Genomic DNA, 25,301 nt, shown 5'->3' with positions numbered 1-25,301 from the left:
TATCGCTTGTTATGAAATATGAATCTTACGGATTTTAATTCTTTTTTGATATTATATGTTTTCGTATGGAAGAGAAGTGGTGGGTCAAATATAAAGTTAAATAATTATCTCTCTCTTTAAAGTGTATCCTAAGTTGCATTTTCAATAGCTTCGAAAACAGAGCCGTATATACTCATATAAGTATGTCTAATTTCATAATCTCCACATCTATACCCGTCTGGGCAGGTTAAATTATTTTAAAATAATATTGGTTGCATTCAACTTTAAAAGCTTCACATACGAGTACCCATATCTTACCATCATCTCTATATTGGAAACAGACTGGACTGAGAAAATAGTTTTCCTTTTACTGTATAACTTTTAAAACTGTAATCATAATTAAACATTATAACTAATAATCTTGGGATTCTTCTTGTAGGTAATGGCTAGCAACAAGTCACTATTTGAATCTCAATCTTATCATTGAGCTATACAGCTACAGCTCAGCTCAGCCTTTCAGTCTTTTCAAGACTGTTGGCTCTGTTAACCCGGCAAGGGATATAGACATATCGTATGTTAAGAAACTGGTGATATAAAACCCTTCATTCGACTCGCATTTTAAAGAACGGCCCAATTAGCACCAGCCGTGATTTTACAGCATACGAATATTCACGATATTTATAAACAAAGCTTTATAATTATCGCTAATAAACATCAACCCACGTAAGTTAAGTACTTTATATGTTAAAATACTTAACATTGTATGTAGTTAATGAAATGACCAACGGGCACGCTTCAGTCAACGAACTGCCATTACACATGTAGCATCGTCTGAAATTAATTAAATTCGTTTCCAAAATGCGCTCATGAAGACATTAAAGCAGTATTCAAACCGTGCTCATTAAGAATTAAGAACTTAAGTGAAACGCTGTCAACGGATTATAATCGGAGGACAAGTACTCCTAATGATATTCATATCAGAGGTATGGACTATGGTATCTGGGAAAAGATTAGAATTAATTGTCAAAATTCCTATGTTTGATTCTCGTAAATACGTTTTCTCTCCGCTGTTATACTGCTTTCTGATATTTGGAAACACTTATATCATTTTGTCGGTTTGTTCTTTAAACCTGGGCTCGATGGAGGCGCCAGACAAGCAGGTCTGCGAAACATATCTGTTTGTTCCCCTGATAGCAGGCAGGCTTCCGCAAATCGGCCGACTGTCTAGTGATATCTTTTTAGCAAGTCGTATGCATCTATACGACAAAGAGCTATTCATATGCATGATATTAGGAAAATTGTGTTGTTGTCGTGTGAAATCTCATGATTCTACTTTCATGTAGGTACCTACATAGATATAGTGGAAAATAGAAATTAAAAATTCCAGCTCCGTACAAAGTTAGACCTTTTTGTTCGCACATTTTAATTTCACACTCAAAGGAACCGTTCTTAACAATGTTGTCGCAAAATTAGGTCGGCGACACGCCATTGCGACGCATGAGACGCATCACGAATTTATTATACAAACTTTGAGAGTCAACGAACTGCGATCATATGGCGCGAGGTCGCCAAACTAGCGAGCAATAGCAAGGTCGCGGGAAACGCCGGCGAAGCGATTTATTTGTTTTGTATGTCAGCCAATCTCTCTTCAATTCTTGTCGGGGGAGTATGTTTTCCTTGCTTTTGTTTAGAAATTCCGCTTGGTGTAGATTTTCCACTTCTATCAGCATCGAGTGCTTTCTTCACTTAATACCTGCACATGGGGGTCAGCAGGGGTCAGCATTTTTACTAATTTAACGTCTTGAAATTTCGGGTGAATTCAGCAGAAATTTCGGGTGAATTGAGAATTAGCTTTGTATCCTAATGGTATTAGATCATCCGAAATTGAGTTCGTTTCGTAGATAATACATATTTTTCTTCCCTTCGCATTTCGTAGGAGATTAGTGTAACTGGAAAGTGTAAAAATAACTCGAAACATCTAGATTTTGCAACCAGAACAAAATTACACGATAACCTAAAGAAGATTAGAAGAATTCCAGATATTTACCGGTGAATTGATTGCATGTTTTGTATATTATGTTAAGATTCTTCATTTAGATCTCTGGCTTTTTCAAGATTCATTTTGAAAAAGCCAGAGCACTTGTTCTAACATTGTCTTTTAATTATATCTTACCAAATAATCTCTGTATTATCATTAGGGACAAGGAATCAGATAGGAAGTTCAGGGAGGCTCTTTGCTACAATATCTAACAATATTAAGAAAGTTTTGTCCAAGTTTGTCCATGGCTTCTGACTTCACCAAGAACAAACTAGTTTCAAACGTTTCTGGCTTGAATAAATTGATACTGTTTCCTTAATTTATGTCCCTTAAGCAATATATCATCCTCAGACACCTATTACAGAGCGGAATTAGCTAGCTCATGCGAGTGGCTAGCTCCGAGACAAGGAGCGGATTACATTAATTTAGCTGGTAAAGTTCACTTTATCTCAACTATTAATCGGCCGGTGGACTTTGTGAGGGAATTGTAATAAATTGTCGAGTCCTTGGACAGCGCGTCCCTCGCATCGGGTGATTAATTGTGGGCACACAGACGGACAGGCCAATTCGGGTTAATGAAGTTCACTGACTCGGTATTGATGCAACAAATAGTGCAGCACGACCTTATTAATCAGTTTCTTTATTCTATTAACAGTTTGCATTGAAGGTAGGCCCAATGTTCAGTGTGAAGCTTTATTTAAAATATACATACATACATACGTATGATCACGTCTATATCGCTTGCGGGGTAGACAAAGCCAACAGTCTTGAAAATACTGAAAGGCCATGTATAGCTGTTTGAGTAATGATAGAAGTAAAATTTAAATAGTGGCAGGTTACAAGACCATCGCCTAAAAGAAGAATCTCATGTTTATAACCCTATCCCTTAGTCGCATTTTACGACATCAATAGGAAAGACATGGCGTAGTTCTATTTTCTATTGATGCACCATACGGCACTTATTTGAAAAAATAAACAATATATAAAATTTTATTATTCAAGACAAAGTATAACATTCTATGCCTAACCTATAGTTGGGTAAAAAATATACAAGGTCTAAAGAATTCATTAATCATAATACCTAAAATGATTCAAAACGGACCCAACAATTATAAAGACAACTTAAAGAATAGACTTAAAAATAAAACTTAAAAACAGCGCACAAAAAAGCGGTTTCAGTGCAACATGTTGCATGTGTGAACATTATTACGTTTTTATCATTTAGAATAACTCTACAATCATTAAGCTTATAGACTTCTGAGAAACTTTAAATTGGATGATTCACTTTAATTCAAACAGAGATTGTATATTGTAGGATTAAGTCAGGAAATTCAAGGATTATCTTGTGTCCTTTACAAACTTATCAGTCTCAGTCCTCAGTGCAATACAATATTAAATCATGTGAATCTTCGCGACATGTAGGTCAAACATACAAGAGATTTAAAAAAAAAATCCCAATCACAAGTAGATTTTTAGTTTTTTAAACGCCAATTTATTGATTTATGAATAACAGATTGCATATTTTAGATAAGATGAATCAGATAACCACGTATCATTGGTGTGTTGGTACCATTTAAATCATTTTGATTAATTACTTAACCTTTCCCAAAGCCATCCCACTTGTAAGGTTATAATTAAAACTTAGAGGACCTGGTGATTTTATTTACATGGAGTTCCCCATACTGTTTGTATCCAGGTTTACACGCCTCTTACTCATAAGTCTGCGTTTTTTGTAATAAATGAATTTAAAATAAATACCTGATTAATGTTTACTAACCTAAACCTAAATGATTAACTTACCTAATTCATTAAAATGCAGACTTTCATAAAACCTTGCTGTGTATATTATTATAACCTACTAGAGGCCGCCCGCGACTTCGTCCACGTGGAATCAATCCCGCGGGAACCTCGAGATAAAAAATAGCCTATAAGTACCAAATTTAATCGTAATCGGTTCAGTAGTTTTTGCGTGAAAGAGCAACAAACATCCATACTGACATCCTGAGATACTCACAAACTTTCGCATTTATAATATTAGGATGTTTAATGTTCAAACTGAAATTATTTTCACAAAAATGATTTTTTCAGTATTAACCAATTTTCAGTAGTAATTAACAACACAAATATCAATGAAGACGTACTTATAGGACATCACAATCAATATGTTAAGACGTATAGATAGGTACAGCATGATCCATCCATAATGAGGTCGAATGAGTCACGGGCGTCTCCCCGGCGCCTGCGCTAGTTCCCGCAGGACCGGGAACGAACTGTCTAAACAATCCTGTGTTCCTAGCGGAGTGAATAAATATTAACATACAATCACTTTTGCTATGTTTACACGCCTATCTTGAAATGAAAATGTAGTTTTCATTTCAAGATTTAGTTTTCATTTCATTCCGTGTTTGATTTGCTTGGTGTTCTGATATGAACATTCGGCGTCCGTTTGTTTGTTTTTATTGGCTCTTTCTTGGGGTTTTGGAATTTTGGGAAATTCATTTAACATTGGTGGCCTTGTGAAATTGTGAACGTACAGACTGTTTCTTCAATATTTGAATTAGATTAGTAACGTTTTTCTTTTATATTTTCAGATGATTTTTTTTAACAAAGGCTTTTTTTATTCTGTGAAATGATTTCTTCTCTGGTTTTACCTGTATTAAATCCTTGGGCTGTATTGACCTGCTGCCATCTGAGTGCATTTGTTTTCTTGTTCATATTATAAAAAGTACTTTTTTTTCTTTTATAAGTAGGCCTAGTTTATTTAAATTTATCAAATCTGTGTCAATGCACTATCATAAAATATAAATAGGAGCTGCTTTGTTTTTAATCATATCATACTCAGCCCCTTGAGTGAGCACTAAAACGTACATGCTCCCATAAATTCGATTGGACCTTTAAAAACATGAAGGCATTATTTTTATATCCAATATTCCAAAAATGCATTAATAAAATGCCAATACCATCGCGTGCATACTCGCATGAATGTAATGCATTCATAAACGTCGAATAAAATGGAAAATTGATACGAAAACCTTGTAAATTCGGGTTTTATAAAAGATTGTATTGTAATATGGAACTATGGAGGTTTGAGAAATAATGGGTTTATTCGTAGCTATGTATACTTATGCAAATAAAAGGCATACAATGGATATGTATCCTGTTATATGTAAAGGATTTAATAAAATTTTCAAATCAGCCGCTTTGTGAGAATTAAGAAGTTATTCAATAAACAAATACATTCCATTTGGAACCAAAAACACAAAAAAAAAATTAAGATTCAGCTCAAGGACATGATCTGATATTTGAATGTAGAAAGAACCAAACGTAAATTTGAAAATGATCACACAATAACGGAATATTGCTCACAACTAAAAAAAGCTGAGCGATGAATTTTTTCTTTTACGCGTATTAGGTCTAAGAATACTTCAATAGGAAGACTATAATTGTAATATTTAACCTTTAAGTACTGACGTGGGTGTCTCATAGACGGCGAGTTGACAAAAATTAGCCTTATTTCAAAGGTGTTAAAGATACCCCCGCGCCCTTCCCTGTAGCTTCGGGGTTGAACACGCTGATTAATCAGTCGAGCGCTAGCGAGCGGCGCGACAAGATGTTCGGCTCTGGAGCTGTGCAGTGTCTCTCAGACGTAAGGTCAGTATTAATGTTGCAGATCTATTAGACGTCAGATCATGATTAGTGTGTGTCTTTCTAAGGGTCTATAAGACGTTACCTCATCATTTGTCGTATTTTTTTAGATGGATCAACCAAGTACATCGAAAAGTAGCCGCAAAAGAAAAAGAGTGGTTTGTGCTACTAGTGAAGACTTCGAAAATACTTTACAATCTTGGATAGAAACGGAAATTGAGGGCGATTTTAGCGATGTTGACGATGATCAGGCAGACTCAGATTTTTTCTTACAGATCGATTGCCGAGAGTTGCGATTGTCAATCGCACGCGTACTTGGTCCAAATAAGCCCCCGGAGCCTGAAACAATACCCCCCGAAAATACAGAAGTAGCGAGAAAAACCTGTAAAATCTGTCATCAAGACTTAAAAGGCGTACTAAGTACAATTGCATTGAATGCCGCAAGCCCATTTGTCTTGGTTGTTCAAAAACAATATGCGTGGACTGTGTAGACAACAAGTAATTTGTTCCTAAATATTTGCGTGATTTAGAAAAGCATTTGTAACCTAAGCAATATCAATACTAAGACTGATTACAAAATGTAAGAATATTGCCAAAAAATCCAAATAATTCGATTGTAGCTAAGATTATAAGATACATGTTTATTAAGTAAGCGAAATGAAGGTTATTTAATTTGTACCAAATAATTACTGATTTTATATGAAAATGTTGTTGTTTTTACACTTCCTAAATAGAATAATAATAAACAGATCAGAATATAAGTAAATAATGTGCAAATAGTAAACAGAAATAATCCTTTTCAATTGTTTCTTAAGCCGTCTGAGATACGTCACGTCACCATTCATGATGTGACTAAGTCACGTCAGTACTTAAAGGTTAATGAGATTGCGCAATATTTTTATTTACATTTCACACTTATTAAATACAGTTACGCGTTATGCGAGTCGAGCAGTAAATTTCGCTCCATGTCAAAACCACGCACAAATCTCTCACCGGAACCCCGGCAAACGGTCACTTTAAAATTATTTACTGTCCTCATAATTCTTCTGAAAAAATAAAACAAATATGTCATCATTGTTGCGTCCTGTCGCCCAATACAATTAGTGTATAAAATGCATCGCGACTCTTTTGAGTTTAAAGAATTCATTGTTCAGTTAGCGGTGTGGGATTTATAATATATGAATGTATATTTGTAAGTCCACTGATGCACAAATAGTTTATGATTGCTAATAGCTTGAGTATTTATTAGTTATCAATGTGTAAAATTAACGGCCGCATCGTAGGGAATATGTTAATCTTATATATTAAAAATTTATATATATCACATTACCACGTCTATATCCTTAAAAAGACCGATTAGCCACATTACCTGTTTTGCTTTATCATGTACTAGCTGTGCCCGCGACTTCGTCCGCGTGGAATAGTTATTTTGGGCATCATATTTATTTTTGCAAACATCCTCCTCGGCTTTATCAATTATAGCTGCTAATTAGGCGGACACGCGTATTAGAAAGAACGCTGGTTCGCCGTATTAAATGTTTCGCTGCAAATTGCTTATAACGACTATATCTCAAAACCTATTCGTCTGATTTATATACTGTAAATGGCAATTTTAGTCTACATGAAAAGCCGAAAGTAATAAACATATTTATTTGGATAAGGATTAATACTGAATTAAAGAAAATTGGTTTCAAAATAACTTATGTTTATAATTAAAAAATAATCTTAAAAAATGAACATAAAAGTGGTTATTGTAAGTAAACCTTAAGAGATAGATATATGCTCTTGCGGACTTTTTTGTGGCAAAAAATGAGTACTTCACATCTTTAGTACATTGTTTTACTATATCTTTGTTGGTTTGCGCAGCGTTCGCGTGGAAAGCTCGCAGATGGCCGACTCATTCAACTTTCACCTGCATTGTTGACGTTTCCCGTAGGAAATCCGGGATAAAATGTAGCCTATAGCCTTCCTCGATAAATAGACTATCTAACAGTGAAAGAATTATTCAAATCGGTACAGTAGTTTCTGAGATTAGCGCGTTTAAACAAACAAACAAACAAACAAACAAAACAAACTCTTCAGCTTTATAATATATTAGTAAATTAGTAATTAGTAATTAGTAATTAGTAATTAGTAATTAGTAATTAGTATTAGTATTAGTATTAGTATTAGTATTAGTATTAGTATTAGTATTAGTATTAGTATTAGTATTAGTATTAGTATTAGTATTAGTATTAGTATTAGTATTAGTATTAGTATTAGTATTAGTATTAGTATTAGTATTAGTATTAGTATTAGTATTAGTATTAGTATTAGTATTAGTATTAGTATTAGTATTAGTATTAGTATTAGTATTAGTATTAGTATTAGTATTAGTATTAGTATTAGTATTAGTATTAGTATTAGTATTAGTATTAGTATTAGTATTAGTATTAGTATTAGTATTAGTATTAGTATAGATTGACATCCAAATAGTGTCAAGTTGCTAGGCCATCACCTACAAGCGGAATCCTTAATGTCCTGTTCTTAGTGCCGGGAAACACACGGCATATTTTAAAAATATTGACTATTTTATTATAGTTTTTTTTAACTTGTCGCCTACGTACTCGTATATATTTATTACGTCCTTATCGGATCGAACAGGGTTTTTTTGTTGAATAAATAGATCGTTCCCAACGAGACGGTGGTTTCACACAATTTATGTAAGAAATACATGAAGATTACTTCCATGTAATTTCCCCACAGGTTTTGCAGTACATTTGCTTATTCCCGTTGCGAACAGGAAAGTCTTCCGATACCCATATCCGCCACTAAGTTCCCGCTAATTAAATTAAAATACAATAATTAATCCTTGGTAAGGGACAATGGACGCCACGTCACGCTGCAGTCTGCGTCTGGCGTGCCAGCAAATATTAATCATAATTAATTTCATTAAATATTAATATTAACTTTAATACGATTGCATATGGTGCATAATTCAAAATGCAATATTATTAACAAATATTAAATGAGTATTTGTGTTTGCGACTCTTGCACCAATTACGTATAGGTCACTAAAGTTTAACCTTATTTTATAAAAGCATTTAAAAGGAAAAAGAATGACCACTATTCGTTGAAATTTAATAATTTGATCAATTATTATAATATATAAAACATATGTGTAATAAAAACTAAGATAGGCTTGAAATAGACAGGAATTTGAATATTAAATATAGGTAGTAGTAGTCTACCTATGCGTTAGATTGTAGGTACATCGAAAAATCAAAGTTTTAAAGTGAAGGATGATATAGATAGTTTCTTCTATATTTTATACTCAGCAACGGAATTTCTACATTACTGATATATATCTTTTCTTTGTCTATAATTGCAGAATCTTGATTATAAAGATCATTTTACATTATATGTTTTAAGCTACGTTTACGTCACACACGCGCTCTTAAAATCTGGCAAGATGCTAAGAATTAGGAAACTTACTGAAAAAGAACATTAAACAGCTTTGTTTCAAAAATGTTGTAAAAAATAAATCTAGACGAGTAGTGACTTAAGTAATTTAAGAGGTAACTGGCTATTTAGCTTTAGTGGTAATTTGAAATTAAATCGAAAATAAAAAGAACAGTATTACACATTTGATATAATACTAAGAGCTCGGTTCATATACCAGACAAGATCATGCCATTGTCCTTTATTTATTTTAAAGAAAGTATATTTTTTTCCTTATTTTACTTTATTTATACATAGAATACTTTTTAAATTTCTTTAAACCTCCTGATTTCCCGGCAAGCCGAGCGTGAGACTGGCGTTAGACACATTAATTTGCTCATACCTGCACCAATGAACTCGTCTGATGCAAAACATCGATCGGTCTGCCAGACGATTTTATATTACTGACTGACTGATAAAATTGACTCCAAAACTATTTTATACACACACTAATTTATTAGATTATAAAAGATAAGAAAGGAAAATACGAATTCAATTTATGCTTTTTACAAATAACCTTTTTGAACGTAAGAACTTGTTTTACTCACTTACCTCATAATGTAATTATAAGCCATACAGTTAAACGTGACATTTCAATCGTTACGTGACTGTGGCTATGTCTTCCCCGTAAGGGATGAAGACGAGATTATATGTATGTGTACTTCTCGAGCAAAACGTTAGCGATATTTCTTAGTTTTAAACCCGTTACCAATTGGATTGAACTCGAGTTGTGTTATACAATTTTTGTAGCCAATAAATACTTATTAATAAATACTATTAATCATATGATACATTTTTGGTTACTGTTATAACGGAAAAAATATATCATAATGAAAAAGATATGTGACAAATTTTAACTAAGTACGAAATCTATCTTATATACGTCCAATAAAGTACTACACAATTTTCAGCCGCCTTCTACGTCATTCACAGGAAGTGATAGTATGGTCCTATTCTGCTTTGCCGGAAATCACAAGGTTAAGCCTTTTATTATGTTAATATTCGCCATGAATCGAAACATAAAATAAAAAACTGTAGGGAGTAGAGATTTACGCACGATGGGTTTGGTCCCATCAGTATAAGTATGTATACTTAGGTGTATTTTCATCGAATTATCCTAAAGTATCTCTTACACTAGTAGATTGATTTTGTTAAAAACCAATTTTCATATAAAGTTATTCTTATTCAATAGCTACGGTATTTTTAAAGCTAAAAATTTATAGGTTTTTAGTATTCCTATATCAAAAAATTTAATGAACTCATTTTCATGGTGTAGTCTTTTCAAAAATCCTGTTTGATGAATTTATAAAAGGATAGCTGCGTACTTACCTAAAACAAAATTGCCGTATACTTTCATCTCTCTCTAACAATCAAGATAATTCTAAAAATACAATGAATTGACTACCGCCATGTTTTATGTATCTCCTGTCATCGGCTGGAGTGCGGTGGCGCTTTTTTATGGAGACCATAATGATAGCACTTTTATGGTGTACCGTTTGGTACCCTTCGACTAAATTTAATGTTTATTACTTTAACATAAGCACGCTTTATAATGCAGCCTTAAAATGGAACCCTTTAGACCATGGGGTGCATGGCTGAATAATGAATGGCTGCGTAAGAAATTACAAAGACAACGCTTATATCTTTTTATTTTTCATTATAAAATTGAAATAATCAATATTTTTGCTAAAGATCAATAATAATCGATATCCGTTTTATACTTTGTTATTTGATTACTGGTAATAATAACGCAATATTTATTTCCGAACATACGCACAAATTTAACATCTTCAGCCCTTACGGCTTAGACAAAGCCAATAGTCACAAACTATGCCACTAAATAGCCCAGCTGTCAAACATACCTTGATTGTCTTTTTAAATCTGCCCAGAAAGTGGAGCAAACTACCTATGTCATTTCTTCCCTAATAAACTTGCACGGAAATAATTTGATAAATAAATTCGCTTGTTTATTTATATTATCACTAATAACATTATCGACAATCGATTTTAATAACAGCTTTCATCTCTTGAGAGCATTCAATCTAATAATGACTGTAGGGTCAATGCTACTCAACCTAATGAAGATGCCATCGCAAATTAGCATTTACGAGTATAACAATACGATTCAATTTGCCGTAAAAGTGATCATAGTAAGCTCAGAAAAGCTCCATGGACGTGATAGGCTGCATCCTGTAGTTTAAATTGCAATGGAAGTTACTTGTTGACTTTTGTGAGTGGTTGAAAATAAGTTAATATACTTATAATTTATTCGTTAAAAATAACATGTAATAAGGCTAATAAAATTGACCTGTCACTTTTTGAATCAAACCACAATTTAGATTCAAACGAAAAAAGCTGAACTGTCTACCCCGTATGGGATATAAAGACGTAATGATATATAGTTATATATATATAATGTAAAATTAAATTGACCAAATTGGGGCAAGTGCAAGTCAAGGTACCTACTCAAAACTGGAATTTGGAATATGAAGACTAGTATGGTCTGGTAAATGTGTCGCCACGACTGATTCACCAACATCGCAGTTACTATAAAGTTTTCATTTCATTTTTTTTATTTGACAGCTTTACTTCTGCGCAGAAAACTGTATGCGATGAAAAGCGGCGATTCATCATTCTTATTGTCTTATATTATTCCTATTACCTACTATGCCTGCATAGTGTTTTAGTCTTCAAGTCGCCTATAAGACTTCCACAGGAAGTTTAGTGTGCCGGAAACCAGACGGGATACGGCAGACACCCTCGAAGTCTATACTATTGTTATCTGTGTCTAGGTACTTGACTCATTTCCACATATGGATTCACATACCTACATTTTTACATATACTCACGTCTTTATCCCTTACAGGGTAGTAAGAGTTAACAGTCTGGAATACCGATGAAACAATTGAGATTTAAACACTTGCCACGCACAAATGTGTATAAACAAATACTTGCCACCCTCTGAACAGGCATTTGTATGTGAAGATCTCATTTTCGTAGGGGATATAAACTTAGTATTCCTCTTTAAGGCAAGAAGCTAGCAACCTAATAATATATATAGGTATACTAAAGATGGCCTTTGAGTCTTCTGGCTTGGGCTCTGGCTCTGTCTCATAAGGGAAAAAGACGTCATATAAACGTGAGTATGTTTCGTTTTTGTACCCATACAGAAAAAGCTGTCCATTTTGCAAGCTGGATTGGTTACCTACCTGTACTTTTTTAATATTTGCAAGCGAAATTATTAGAATCAGTCAGTAACTACGACTATAGCTGACTTACCCAATCTAGAACCTTAAATATTTATGTATTGAACAAATTAGAAGAAAATAAAATGAAATTTCATAGTAGATCTTAAAAGCTAGAAAACACGAATGATATTAAAATGTCAGTAACAATTAACGACCAATAAATCCTACCATTCCACAGTCTGACTAAACATTGGCAGATATGAAAATGCTTTCATAAAATGCTTATTTACGTTCCAATAAAGATTTTATTACCGCAGTGATAAGAGTGACGGGTGCTTAATAAATGCAACAATATGATCATATTTTGTGCTGAAATCTGCTCCTAGGGGAAGATTTCGATGTGAGCCTGTAGTGTACTAATAAATACACATACCACGTCTTTAGCCTTAACGGTGTAGACAAAGTCAAATGTCAAAAGACATAATTGAGAGATAAAGAGACTGTTGCTAACCCGTCACTGAAGAGAACTAAGTTTATTAGCCTTTCCCATTATCGACTATCACAATCAGCGTGTGAAGAAAAGTAACTGGCAAACACTATCTTTATTTTGTTTTAGCTACCAAAAAAGGATAAAATCTTAATTTGAAACCTCAGTGGTCTTAACAAGTGCTTAAATTTATAAACACCAACACCTTTTTAAATGCAAAATTCCTGCATATTAACTTCTCACAATAAAAATGCAATGCATGTCTTTTGCGTCTCATAATAATTAAACTGCCATTTGATTGCAAAATGAGTCATAAAGGTGCGTACAGACAGCATATTTTGTCGCCTGTCGGTGTGTTGGCGCCAGCAATGATTAACAATAACAACGCATGCGCACATGTCCACATCGCCTAATAAAACTGCTATTAAATCCCATACACGTGATCGAATTATACACAATGAAACAGGTACTTAAATTTTCAACGAATAAATTTTGCAAGGAATTTCTCAAAAGCGTTGAAGCAGTATAAGGTATAAAATCTTTTATAATCTGTATTGCATACAATTCTGGATCAGTGAAATTTAAATATTTTAAGTTAATATTATTTCATCGTTCAAACATGCTGATAAATAAAAATTTAACCTATATCCAGAACACAACTTTGGTCAAACTTTAGAGGTTTTACTAAAGATATTCTTTATGAAACAAAATTTACTACAAACTTACTCTTTAAAAAATAAGTTAGAAATGTATATGTCTATGAAGGTCATAATTCTACCACATAAATAAAATGCATATATTTGATAGCAATTGAGGATTTACAACTAATTCATAAACAAAATTGATAATTAATAATAGTTTATTAGTTCATATTTAGTTGACAAGTAACTTTATAGCTATGCTATATAGCAGTAATATTAAAAGCAATCACAAGCAAAAGGAAAAGCTATAAAATAAATCGTAAATAATCTGACTCGATTTCTTTCAATTTGTTCACAATTAATTGGTTTTAGTATCGAAGGTTTTAATATAAATATGTTCTTTTCAATTTGTAATGAAGTTGATGAACTTTTTAATGATTAAAAACGCAAATTAAATTTTCGGGGTTTGTTCATTCCACTGGATCCGGAAAATAATGTAGTCCTGTATTTCAAGGCAAATATAGGAGAGAAAAAAAAAAGGGAGAAGGGAAGTTTCTTTCAAATCTACTAAAATGATTAAGAGTGTGATAAAATGAATCTCACAATCTTCAAGATTCTAACATAAGTATTAAACTAAATAGTGTATTATTGTTCCTTCTCGTTCATATCTTTTACTTAGTGATAGAAGAAGATATCCAAAGGATTTTAATAATTATAAGAATATAAATTTATGGAGTGGATCTTGAAAAGCTTTAATCAACATTTATCCCGATTCTCGTATTTGCTGTAATTTTTTGGCAATGAATTTAAGACCCAATCGAAGCCATAGGCAAACGCTAGTTTGATAAAGCTGAAATGACATTCATTTCAATAAACAAGTCGTTCACCTATTGTAATGAAAGCGGCCAAACGCTACTGATTTGTCGATTGTACACATAACGTCAATCTGAAGTGATTGATGACCGAGCGGAAAACAATGACCGTGTGTATACGACCGATAATATGTATCGATTAAAATCGAATGCCGAGTAATTAAGAGAAATAAGCAGGGTAATTGAGTAATTTATGTGTATAGTTATGGTGCAGATTCAAACGACCACCTGTGAATCGACCACACATTAAGTTTTTCTAATTGGTAGGTACTTGGAGATAGACTAGTGCTTCATGTCTTGTTGTTTGAAAAATAATAGTCATATCTTCATCTCTTAGAGGTAGACAGAGTCAGCAGTCCCAAAAAGACACGAAGGTCACGTTCAACTGGATGGTTTAATTATGGAATTCAGATTCAAATAGTGACAGGTTGCTACCTATCCATTGCCTAAAAGAAGAATCTCTAGTTTAGAAGTCTCTGCCTTGATTTACTTTTATATTTTTTCAAGAAAATACAACCTTAAGCATTGTTTTTTGTTTTACTTGGCTAACACACCGGCCTGGTAGTGAATTATTAATAACTGGATATAATTATTGTACTTATTTGAGTGATTTTTATGCAGTAAAATATTAAAAAAAAAACTTCGGCTTTATAAGTTGTACAGTCTACACGCACATCAACCTAAATCCCCAAAATTGCAATTTCACCTCTATTACCGCTTCATAGAGTTCCATGCAGAGTTACTTGATATGCGGTTGACTGTACCAACACTAAGTTCCTTAGATCCTTGAGCTACATAAATCGCAATAAATGTTAAAGGCACATTACAGCTTAATGATTTAATTAAATTTAATCCGGCTAGATTGCCATGTCGTCCAATAATTTTAATGAAGCCCTTTAGAATTAAGTGGATGGCTTCCTCTATTACATCTTTGCACATATTTAATGAAGCTAAACTAAAATTTTATTTTATTTTATTGAATAGTGTATGAATTTAGGTTCACTGTCGGTTTGTAAGTTTAAGTAATAAATTGAATTGTCTACTTAATCTTCTTAGCCAAGTACATACTGAAACGTTTTCATTTCATTTTCGGTAAAGATTTTTGCATTGCATGCATTTCAGTTCGGTGGAATGCTAGGTTTGTATGAAAGGACTAAAATGATTTGATGGTATGCTATATTATTTGTTTATTTCATACATTTTGATGACCAACAGCAAATAAAACAATCGTCGCTTACACAATTATCAATTAAGAACCTAATTTAGGTTTACACAGATGAAATCAGTATAAAAATTTAAATTTATTTATACACATACATATAATCACGTCTGTATCCCTTGCGGGGTAGACAGAGCCAACAATCTTGAAAAGTCTGATAGGCCACATTCAGCTGTTTGGCTTAATGATAGGATTGAGATTCAAATAGTGACGGATTGCTAGCCCATCGCCTAAAAGAAAAATTCCAAGTTTATAAGCTTATCCCTGAAAAGACTGACAGGCCATGTTTAGCTATTTGGCTTGTTGATAGAATTGAGATTTTAAAAGTGACAGGTTATAAGCCTATCACTTAGTCGTTTTATACGACATCCATGGGAAAGAGACGGAGTGGTCCTACTCTTGTATTTATTGGTGCCGGGAACTACACTGCAAATTAATTTAAAATTTATTTATTGAGATAAGATATATCAGTAGGTATTTTCTTCGTACGCCGTAGTGAAAGTGATCTAATGTTCATACGTAATTCCAGGTATGTATATGCAATGTTCCTTTTACCTTTGTACTCGTATTCATATCTTAATACATTAGGAAATCACAGTTTCACCGTCCTACATTTTTTCACCGCAGCAACATTCCAAGATGAATCATGGCGAACGCAACCTTTTATCGAGCCCATATATTCAGCGGGCAATACATTATAACATTTATAACAGTAATCAATGAATGAATCACTCAATCTGTCGATTTCTTTTATTTATCTGCATCCGTTTGTGTTTATGCACCGTTATTGCATTTTGCCAATATCTACCAATGTAATTTCATTTCGGAATGTAGGTCGAATGATTACGGTTTCTATCTTGCTTCAGGCAGATTATAATGCTGTAGATTATATAGAATTAGAACTTAAGAATTTCGCATTAACTGCATTACGATTAAGTATGTCAGTCACCGATTTGAGAAATCAACATAGCAATTTATTTATATAAAGTTAACAAAAAAAGGAAGAGACTACTAAAATAAACCCTTTATTGTCAATTCATAATGATACCCTAAATTCTACGTGATACTATTATACTTCTATTTTATGTTATTCTTGCCTTTGTTTAAAGGTACTGTTTCGTCACAAGGACGAATATACGAATATCACAATAAAACAACACCAAATAGCTTATTTCTCGCTCCATTGGCCCCCAGCCAATGCACTTCATTTTATTCTTCCTCCCTTCGTCTGAGTGGCTACATCACTACTTTCCAGCTAAGTATCATCGTCGATAAAATAGATAAATAAATATTGAATTTTAGATAAGCCAGCTGTTCTTCGATTTGTATCAATAGTCCTCGTTGACTGTACGAAGTAGTTCTATGAAGAATTGCGTTTCTTCTTTTTTCAATTTTATTTTGTCTAAGTAGTAAGTATTTGACATCTTGAGCATTTTGTCTTCATGTATTTGTGTTTCAACGTTCATCGCGTTAATGCGTTATTCAGTTGTACTTATTATAATATTATGTCTTCACATAGAACGTTAGTTAGACACGTATGTACAGAAACATTGTTTTCCATTATTTTCAAAGGGATCTTTTCTTATTTACAAGCACCTATACTAGACTGACGAATTTAGAGGTTTTTTCGCACGCAATTTACAATAATTGGACAATAGGAACGATCAGCTGAGAGGTTCAAAGGTCAGTTCCCGTGTCGATGACCCCGGCAATCGATTGCGCTTCCCGCCATGGCGTATTGTGCGGCGTGCCCTCCATTGAATAATACGAACGCACTGACACAAATTAACCAGTGCCTACATGGACAGGACTAACGGTGACGAAAAACTTTTAGATTAGGTTGAATTCCCCTGGAAATGTTTCGGAGGTCAGACGAGAGGCGAATCGAGTAAAATTACCTACCCAATCCAGGAGTACCTATATTGTATTGTATTCTACTACCTGACCTCCGCGCTGGAAATGTAGCCGGAAAACAGACAAACGGAAAACATGTTGATTATTTATATTATACCCCTTAGATCTTTTATATACCATCACTAAAGATTTATACAAAGCTAAGTAAACCAAAAGTGTACTGCCGCATTAATAAATAGTCTAAGTGTAGAATATCTGTAATCTCTTCATTTTATATAACATCGTGCCTACATTGTGCAGTGCACCCTTATGCATGCTCTTTCGCCCTAACGCAGTAGCTATTTAACTACATTCTCTGTTGACGAAAATAGGCAGTTACCAACACATACTAAATGATGGACTGTTCACTATAATCATTCTGAACATGGTAGAGAACTCTGTCTTAATAGACTTGAGTTTTGATTTCAAGCCAAATACTTAATGGAGAGGGTCCAGCCACATTTTGACGATTTTACTGATTAATTTGGTCCTAAATAAGTGAGCGTTACGGTTTTGGATGCGTCAAAATGTCTACAGATGCATAATAAAAAGAATAATTATTATACTGCAGATATTTGACCTCATAGATTCATAGAGAAAATTTATATAAGACATACAGAAAAGACGTACTAGTAACATATCGAGGTGGCGCGAAAGGAATCCGATATCTTGATATATTGCTATGGGCCGTGCGTGGGGTGTCTCCTGTGATTTTTTACAACCCCTCTCTATGTATAAGAACAGGGGCTGTGTCGACCTTTACAAGTCGTCTGACATGCTCTACAAACTGCCATAAACTATGGTGCCAGGGTTCGATAAGAAATAATACGTTAACTCTAAGAAGCATAAGATTCGTTTAATTTGATATAGGGCATTATGCACAAGCTCTGACGGGAGTAGCTCCATTTAATTACATACCTTACTTAATAACGCATAATGGTCGGGACGCATCCGAGACAAAAATCGCCAAAAGACTCTTGTTGATTGTGTAGGTATATACATGAACTCTTACCACATACAGATGTTTCCAATACAGAAACAAGTTATCTGTAGCAGCTTAATAATTCACCAAGTATTCACACAACCCACTCAGATCGTTTCAATGAAGGGGCAGTATTTTATCCGACACGTTGTTTATTGGTAATCTCCGATCCGTTCTCATTCGCAACATCAGCTCATCAGCTGACGGGTACAGGTCACGCCCTCGAGTGAAAGTAGCCCCTATTTATAGTCCGGCGTGAGCAAGTAGCTTCTGACTTCGCCCCTCCCTCTCACCCCCCTAGCTAAAGTTAGAATGGGTGCGCACGCGCCGCCTTTGCCATTGCTGTCTGTATGCATTAATATTTGTGTTCCGAACGCATTATTGAGTTGCATTACGTGTTTATTTATGGACAGTTAACCTATGTCTGTTATTATACAAACATATTCACTCACAACAAAAACCCATATCCAACTTGTTTTTAAAACCTAAATTAATTGCTAAGTTATTTTCCCAATTTGCATAATAATAATAAAACCTAATTATAGCGCATGTAACTTTCCAAGCTGAATTCGTTGTGAAGAAATGAACGAAATTAAAGCGAATTTCTTACGTAAAGTCAGTGCAAATTATGAAGGTGCAAAGCGTGCCATTTACACTTAAATGCTTTTAACAATTTAATGTCGAATTACACGGTCAGTTCACACACCTATTGATAAATTATGCAAAAGCCTCGTTTGCATGGAGTTGAGAGGCGGGTCGCGTGCTGCGCGCCGAGAAATAGCGGTTTCATTGAAGATTGCAGTGAGATACTGAATGTTATTGCTACTGTAAATCTTTTATGATTCGCTACTTTAATATGAGAATGAACCAATATAAAGAACTATTCCAAAGATAATATCATCTAAGTATTTTTATTAAACTTTAGCATTGCTTTACATTGAATCTCACTTCCAGCTAAACTAGGCCATTGATGTTGTGAAAATTTATGACTTGATGACATAAAAAAGTGATACTTTATGTGTGTGCATTGAATTGTATGCCATTTTTATTATCATTATAATTTATAATTTAATGTATTTCCTTAACGCCTTTTTAACATTTTATTACTTCATAGCTGTGCCCACGTCGCCCGCGTGGTATAGTTATTTTAGGCATTGTTGAAGCCCTCAAGGATGAACAATTATTTACCCCCGTTTTTATTCACATTTTCCATTATTTCTTCGCTCCTAATAGTTGCAGCGTGATGTTATATAGCCTAAAGCCTTCCTCGATAAATGGTCTATTCAACACAATAAGAATTTTTCAATTCGAACCAGTAGTTCCTGTGATTAGCGCGTTCAAACAAACAAATTCTTCAGCTTTATAATATTAGTATAGATTAAATATATGTATTTTTCTAAAGAGTGGAGGTAGATTTTGAGTCACTTTCATTGCCTCTATATCCAAATTGATTTTGCCTTTTTACTACCAAATGCTACATAAACTTGCAATCTCAAGATTCTCGTCTCAATTAGAAACTAAGTATTTATTTATTAGTGTAGTAAGTAAAACAATAACGACTGCTTGATACTGATATCTGACTATTTCAGTATGCATACATACATATGCAAAAAAATCACATAAAAGAATTAGCATTTAGAATTGACAGTAATAGATCAAAGGTATTTCAATATTTCTTTAACAAGAATAAATTGATAGTATAATCGTACGTTTTGATCACTGTAATGACCGGTTATTCCTTTCTTAGCATATAAGTATCGCCTGTTTTGTAATTCCGGTATAGTTGACAAAGTATTGACAACACAAAGAGCTATGTTCTTCTTATTATCAGTAACGCCTCTTAGATCGAGAAATAAACTTGATACTTGACCATACAAAAAAGGTTAACGAGAATGCAGTTTGCACTTTTAAGGATGCGTGTTTGCTACAGCCGCAGTTATGTACCTCTACAATTATATTTTCAAAAGAATATATACTCTACTACTGATGTATTAAGGTTTATTAATTATTAAGTTTATCTTCGAGGCGATGTCTTTGACTGGTGCTTGTACTGTGAGAAACAGTGAAACCTAATGAACATTGGTAACATGTTACACCCTACAATTTAAATAAATAAAGAGATTCAAATACGTGGATTTGTTAAAGATTAAAATTACCAAACTATTTCAAAAAAATTTGATGCACTATTAGTAATTAGTATCATTTCGCATTCTACGGAAATATTCAAGAAAAAGACAGGAACAGATGACGTGTTACTATTACGCAGAATCCACACGGCTTATATCGATAGAACATCGCATATTACATATATTTAATCGATAACCATTTTACAGCAGTAGCACATTACTGTACGTACGGCCTTGGCCGCAAATGTCAAAGAAAGTATGGTATGTAGAAGTATTTATCAAGTCAACACGAGCACGCAGTGACGTGACCCAGTTCTCAATATCGATCAAAATACTAGCGGATTTTGAGGTGTTGACTGTTCATGACTAGTTCATGAAAATAAATTAATAGCTCATCACATTTATGTTTGGTTTTCATTGGTAACACATAAACCCATGTGATCCGCACTTGTAATAACGAAACCCTACAAAAAACAATTTTTGCTTTTCTTCCCTTTCACATGAAGAAAGATGAATTTTTATAGCATATTCACGCAAAGATTCTGACTTCTACCGATTAATTTTAAACGCTATTTATTTTTTACAGGTATTTTCCGTAACGTTAAAATCAATTTTGTAGATCGTTGTCCTTTTAGATTAGATATGAAACATTTTGATGATTCATTAATAATGATTGTAGCTAAAACTTTAAATCCGCTTCCGTTTTCTACAGATTGAATTATCATGTAGGTCTAATTTTCCCGATTCAACTGCGTCTTATAGTTAAAAGTTTTAATGTAGGTAGTTAGAAGCAATTGAAATTATTCCAAAGGAATAGTAACTTACACCTTCTTCTTTATTACTCAATATTGTTTTATTTATGTTGTGGACGTGAGTGACAGTCCAAAATCTTAACATTCCTTTTATTTTAGTCACCTTGCGGCATGTACCTTGAAATTTAATACTGCATTGAAATTCTCGGATTTTTGTAAGGCGAGTCTGAGGTTAATCCAATTATAAGCATCAAAGGAACATTTTGCTTTACTGATTTGTATTTTTACGTTTCTTATTAAGTGCGGTGAGGTTCCCGGCACCAATGAAAAAAGAATAGGACCACACCATTTCTTTCCCATGGATGTCGTAAAAGGCAGTTCAGCTATGGTTTTAAGATTGAATTGACATTCAAATAGTGACATGTTACTGACCCATCGCCAAAAATAGTCCAAGTTTATAAGCCTTTTCTTTGATTTACTTTTCCAATCTCATGGGAAGAGATTCAGCTGGCACACGTTTTTTCTTCACTACCAGACCAGTATGGAAGCTTTTGTCTCTCTTATAATCCTAGAATTAAAATGTGTACCTAGGTTTTCAATTGTTTCCCATAATCAAACAGCCTTATCGCCTTTAATCCTTTTTTCGCGTCCGAATTGTTTCATCTCATTATTTGTGCAAACCAAATAAGCAAACTGTTGGGTATAGGGACTCATTCTCCGATAATATTTGATGAGAACAGAACAGGACTGTAAAAATAGTTTGAAAAAAGGTTGATATCTATTAGATTTGTTGGCAGTAAGATCTTAAATGTTTATAAAGGTAAGTTTACCTGCCTACTAGTATATTTCTCTTTCTTTGGAAAAACGTATTATTAATGAGTCATCTACCTGGGCGTTCATTTGATTGCCAACTTGAAAAATATTATACTGCTTTTTACAAAAAAAATTATAGTTATACCCAATAATACATCAGTAACAATAAAAGTCTTTATTAGATCAATGTTATGACCACACCGACAGGTTTTATTGCCAGTACTGTTAATTCACAGATATGGGTCAACGATTCATCCTACGTCAGACAAGATAAAAGAACAGACTAAATATACTCTAACCACGTATTTAGAATAACAATAGCCACCGGATTGAATAGCACATGGGCAAATGGTGATCTGAATAAAAAAAATCTTACGACAAATGAATAAGATTCAATATAGATTGGTACAGTGAACGGATGAATGAGTCACCGGAACATAGCGCCGAAAATTGGCCGGACCTCACCTGGGATTCTATTATAACACGCAATGAATACTAATGTTGATGTGCAGCAATGTATTTGTTACAAATACACCATTGGGATGCATATGTTGCATGTATTGCTACTTTGATTCGGGATGACGTTTTGATGACATTGACGATATTATCGATTGTTCTTTAATTGTATATTTGCATGCAAACAAAAGGACACTTGCAATTTAAACATATGATATGTATTATGAATTTTCATATTAAAAAAGTGTTTTCTATGACTTGAACAAAATTCACTGAGATAAACTACTTATAATGGAAAACAACCATTGAGTAAAGACAACGCATGATATATAAAATTTCATACAATGCACTAGTTTAATTTCCTCTGAAAGTGATAAGCGCCATGTAATGCATAATTATCATAATTCTTGTCTAAATAGTACGTGATAAACTAACAAAACTATGTCGGTCTTTTTCTGTTACTATTTTTGCATGTATTTCTGTCTCTCTCTCTCTCTGTGTGTCTATATTTATCTGGGAGACGCAATTTCCGGCCTAACGTGCGTTGAAAGCTGCCCAGTTGCAACGAATCGTCTCAATTCTCAAATAAAAATTGCCAGAATCGGGATGAGCACTTCCTCGTCCAAATTAAAATGAAAAATTACGCATGCATTTTGCCAAGCACATGTGTCAGGATTATAATATGGTGTAGGTATTAGTTCTTTAACCTTATACTCATTTTGTTCTGTCATTCTGACTACGTAGGGATTATAGAGGAACGAAAGCACAAAATAAGACGACAATGATTTTTCGTGAAATGTATGCATCATTACCGACATCTAATGTCATTCTTTTGAAGTTTCTTCACACTGAAAATAAAAAAAAATAACTTGTGAACAAGAAACAAAGTAAAAATGTTAAATTGTAAAGCTAAAGAAAATAAAAACAGACACACATTGGACATTAGTCAGTAAGTAGGTTTTAGAAGCAAATTAATAAAATATGATGAAAAAAATTGGATGTTATTTATATTATTATTGGTAAGTACCATATAAAATGATAATTAAATATCAAGCATGTATGTGCCTACGCATAGGAATACCAAGTTACCTGAATTATTACCTAAATTAATAACATTTAAATAAATGTAGTAGGTTTGGGCAGGATGCTTTTTTATAGAATAGGACGGTCAGTAGACTAGCCATTTGTCAAAAGCCAAAATCAGATAAGCACATGTGGAAAATGTTACAAAGTCAATACGTTTCAGAAAACAACCAAATGGAATTAACTGAAATTTGGCATAAAATGATAAAGCCGAAACAGATAGCTAAGCAAGATTATTAAATAATATTTTCCATATCAGTTAGGATCTGTAGTTAATTTAAAAGTTCAAGCAATAAAATACCTATGTCCGCTGGTATTGTAGTTCCTAGCATAATAAATTCATCATTACCATGTAAATAGGATGGTTTCCAAAAGCGTAAATTTGATCAGGATTGAGTTTAATCACTTTTGATGAAGCCCAGGTAATAATTAGAGTTGGCCAGCCGTTGCGGGCAATTCCCAAATGCAAATTTCTAATTACATAGTTAACGATCAATAGTGAAATAAGCTTATTCGTTTTATGTAAATGCCTATTGGTTTTGGGCACTGAACTGAAAGGGTTGGCCGTGCCTATCTTAACAAATTTAATATTCGTCTATAAAATGCGTGAAAATTTTGTACGCAGTCTAAAAGTGCAACGGTTACCTAAGAGTGCAACTGAGAACACAGGAAAAACGAGATTCTCTTCCCAACCACCGGTGGGAAGCAAAAAAAAAACTAAGAAATTTTTAATCCACAACATGATAAAAAACATTAATATTCCATGATTAACAGATATGACTACAGATTTTGCAAAATTTCGGGCTCTTATATAAAACATTTAGACGTATATTTTATTCTAATGCAATTAGATGATAATATTTCCACACAACCATTAAAGAGAGAGATTAATCGTATGGCGCAAGTGTTTGAGGCAGCTTCTTGAAAGATAACATTATGCTTTCGTATTAGCGTTAATTTAAACTCGCGTGATAAGGCAATCCTTATCACAAGGGTCGTAAGGTTTACTTTAGAATGTAAAAGTAAGAAGTTGAGTTAACATAAGCGTACTTACTGGAATTGATAATCGAATCATAATCGTAATGTAAAATGACCTATTTTAGATTACGACACAGCCTCTAACGATGATGTTACAATGGAGCCGGTGCCCGCTAAAATATGAATAATACCAAAAAAATATACTTAGGTACCTACTAAATTTATGTGTGACAACTGAAAGATTCCACATCAATATACATAATGCATTACATGTATTTTTAGTATTTAATTGAAAAAAATTTTAGCTTTTATTTATGTTCTTAATGGCATGTGTTATCTCTAAAATGATAAAGTTCTCGCAGATTCAACCTATCCGCAATCATAGCTTTGTGTTAAACGTTATCACATAGATAATTTGACCCATTTCAACAGTGCCCGGCTAGCTCAGTCGGTAGAGCATGAGACTCTTAATCTCAGGGTCGTGGGTTCGAGCCCCACGTTGGGCGAAATACCTTTTTAATTTTTTTTTGTTTTATAATAAAAAAAATAATTAGATTATCAGTTTAGTTTAATGCTTAGGTTGTACCTACCACCTATTTTTAAGTAACCTATTTGGACTGTTTTGCCGAAGACAAATTAACAATATCTAGATCTTCGCGACACTGATAA

General features: G+C 33.5%; 1 protein-coding gene and 1 non-coding gene across 2 annotated transcripts in view; one reads left to right on the top strand and one right to left on the bottom strand.

Annotated features, from left to right (window-relative positions):
- LOC106140377 (matrix metalloproteinase-2) overlaps positions 1–25,301 on the bottom strand; it is a 160,571-nt gene that overhangs the window by 128,023 nt on the left and 7,247 nt on the right. The window lies entirely within an intron of this gene.
- Positions 25,066–25,138, top strand: Trnak-cuu (transfer RNA lysine (anticodon CUU)). The gene has a single exon. It is a non-coding gene; the product is annotated as a tRNA-Lys (tRNA).

This window comes from Amyelois transitella, chromosome 13 (genome assembly GCF_032362555.1).
Source record: "Amyelois transitella isolate CPQ chromosome 13, ilAmyTran1.1, whole genome shotgun sequence".
In the NCBI taxonomy this organism is placed as follows: Eukaryota; Metazoa; Arthropoda; class Insecta; order Lepidoptera; family Pyralidae; genus Amyelois; species Amyelois transitella.
The sequence above is the reverse complement of the archived record's forward strand: the minus strand, read 5'-3'. Positions and strand labels throughout refer to the sequence as shown.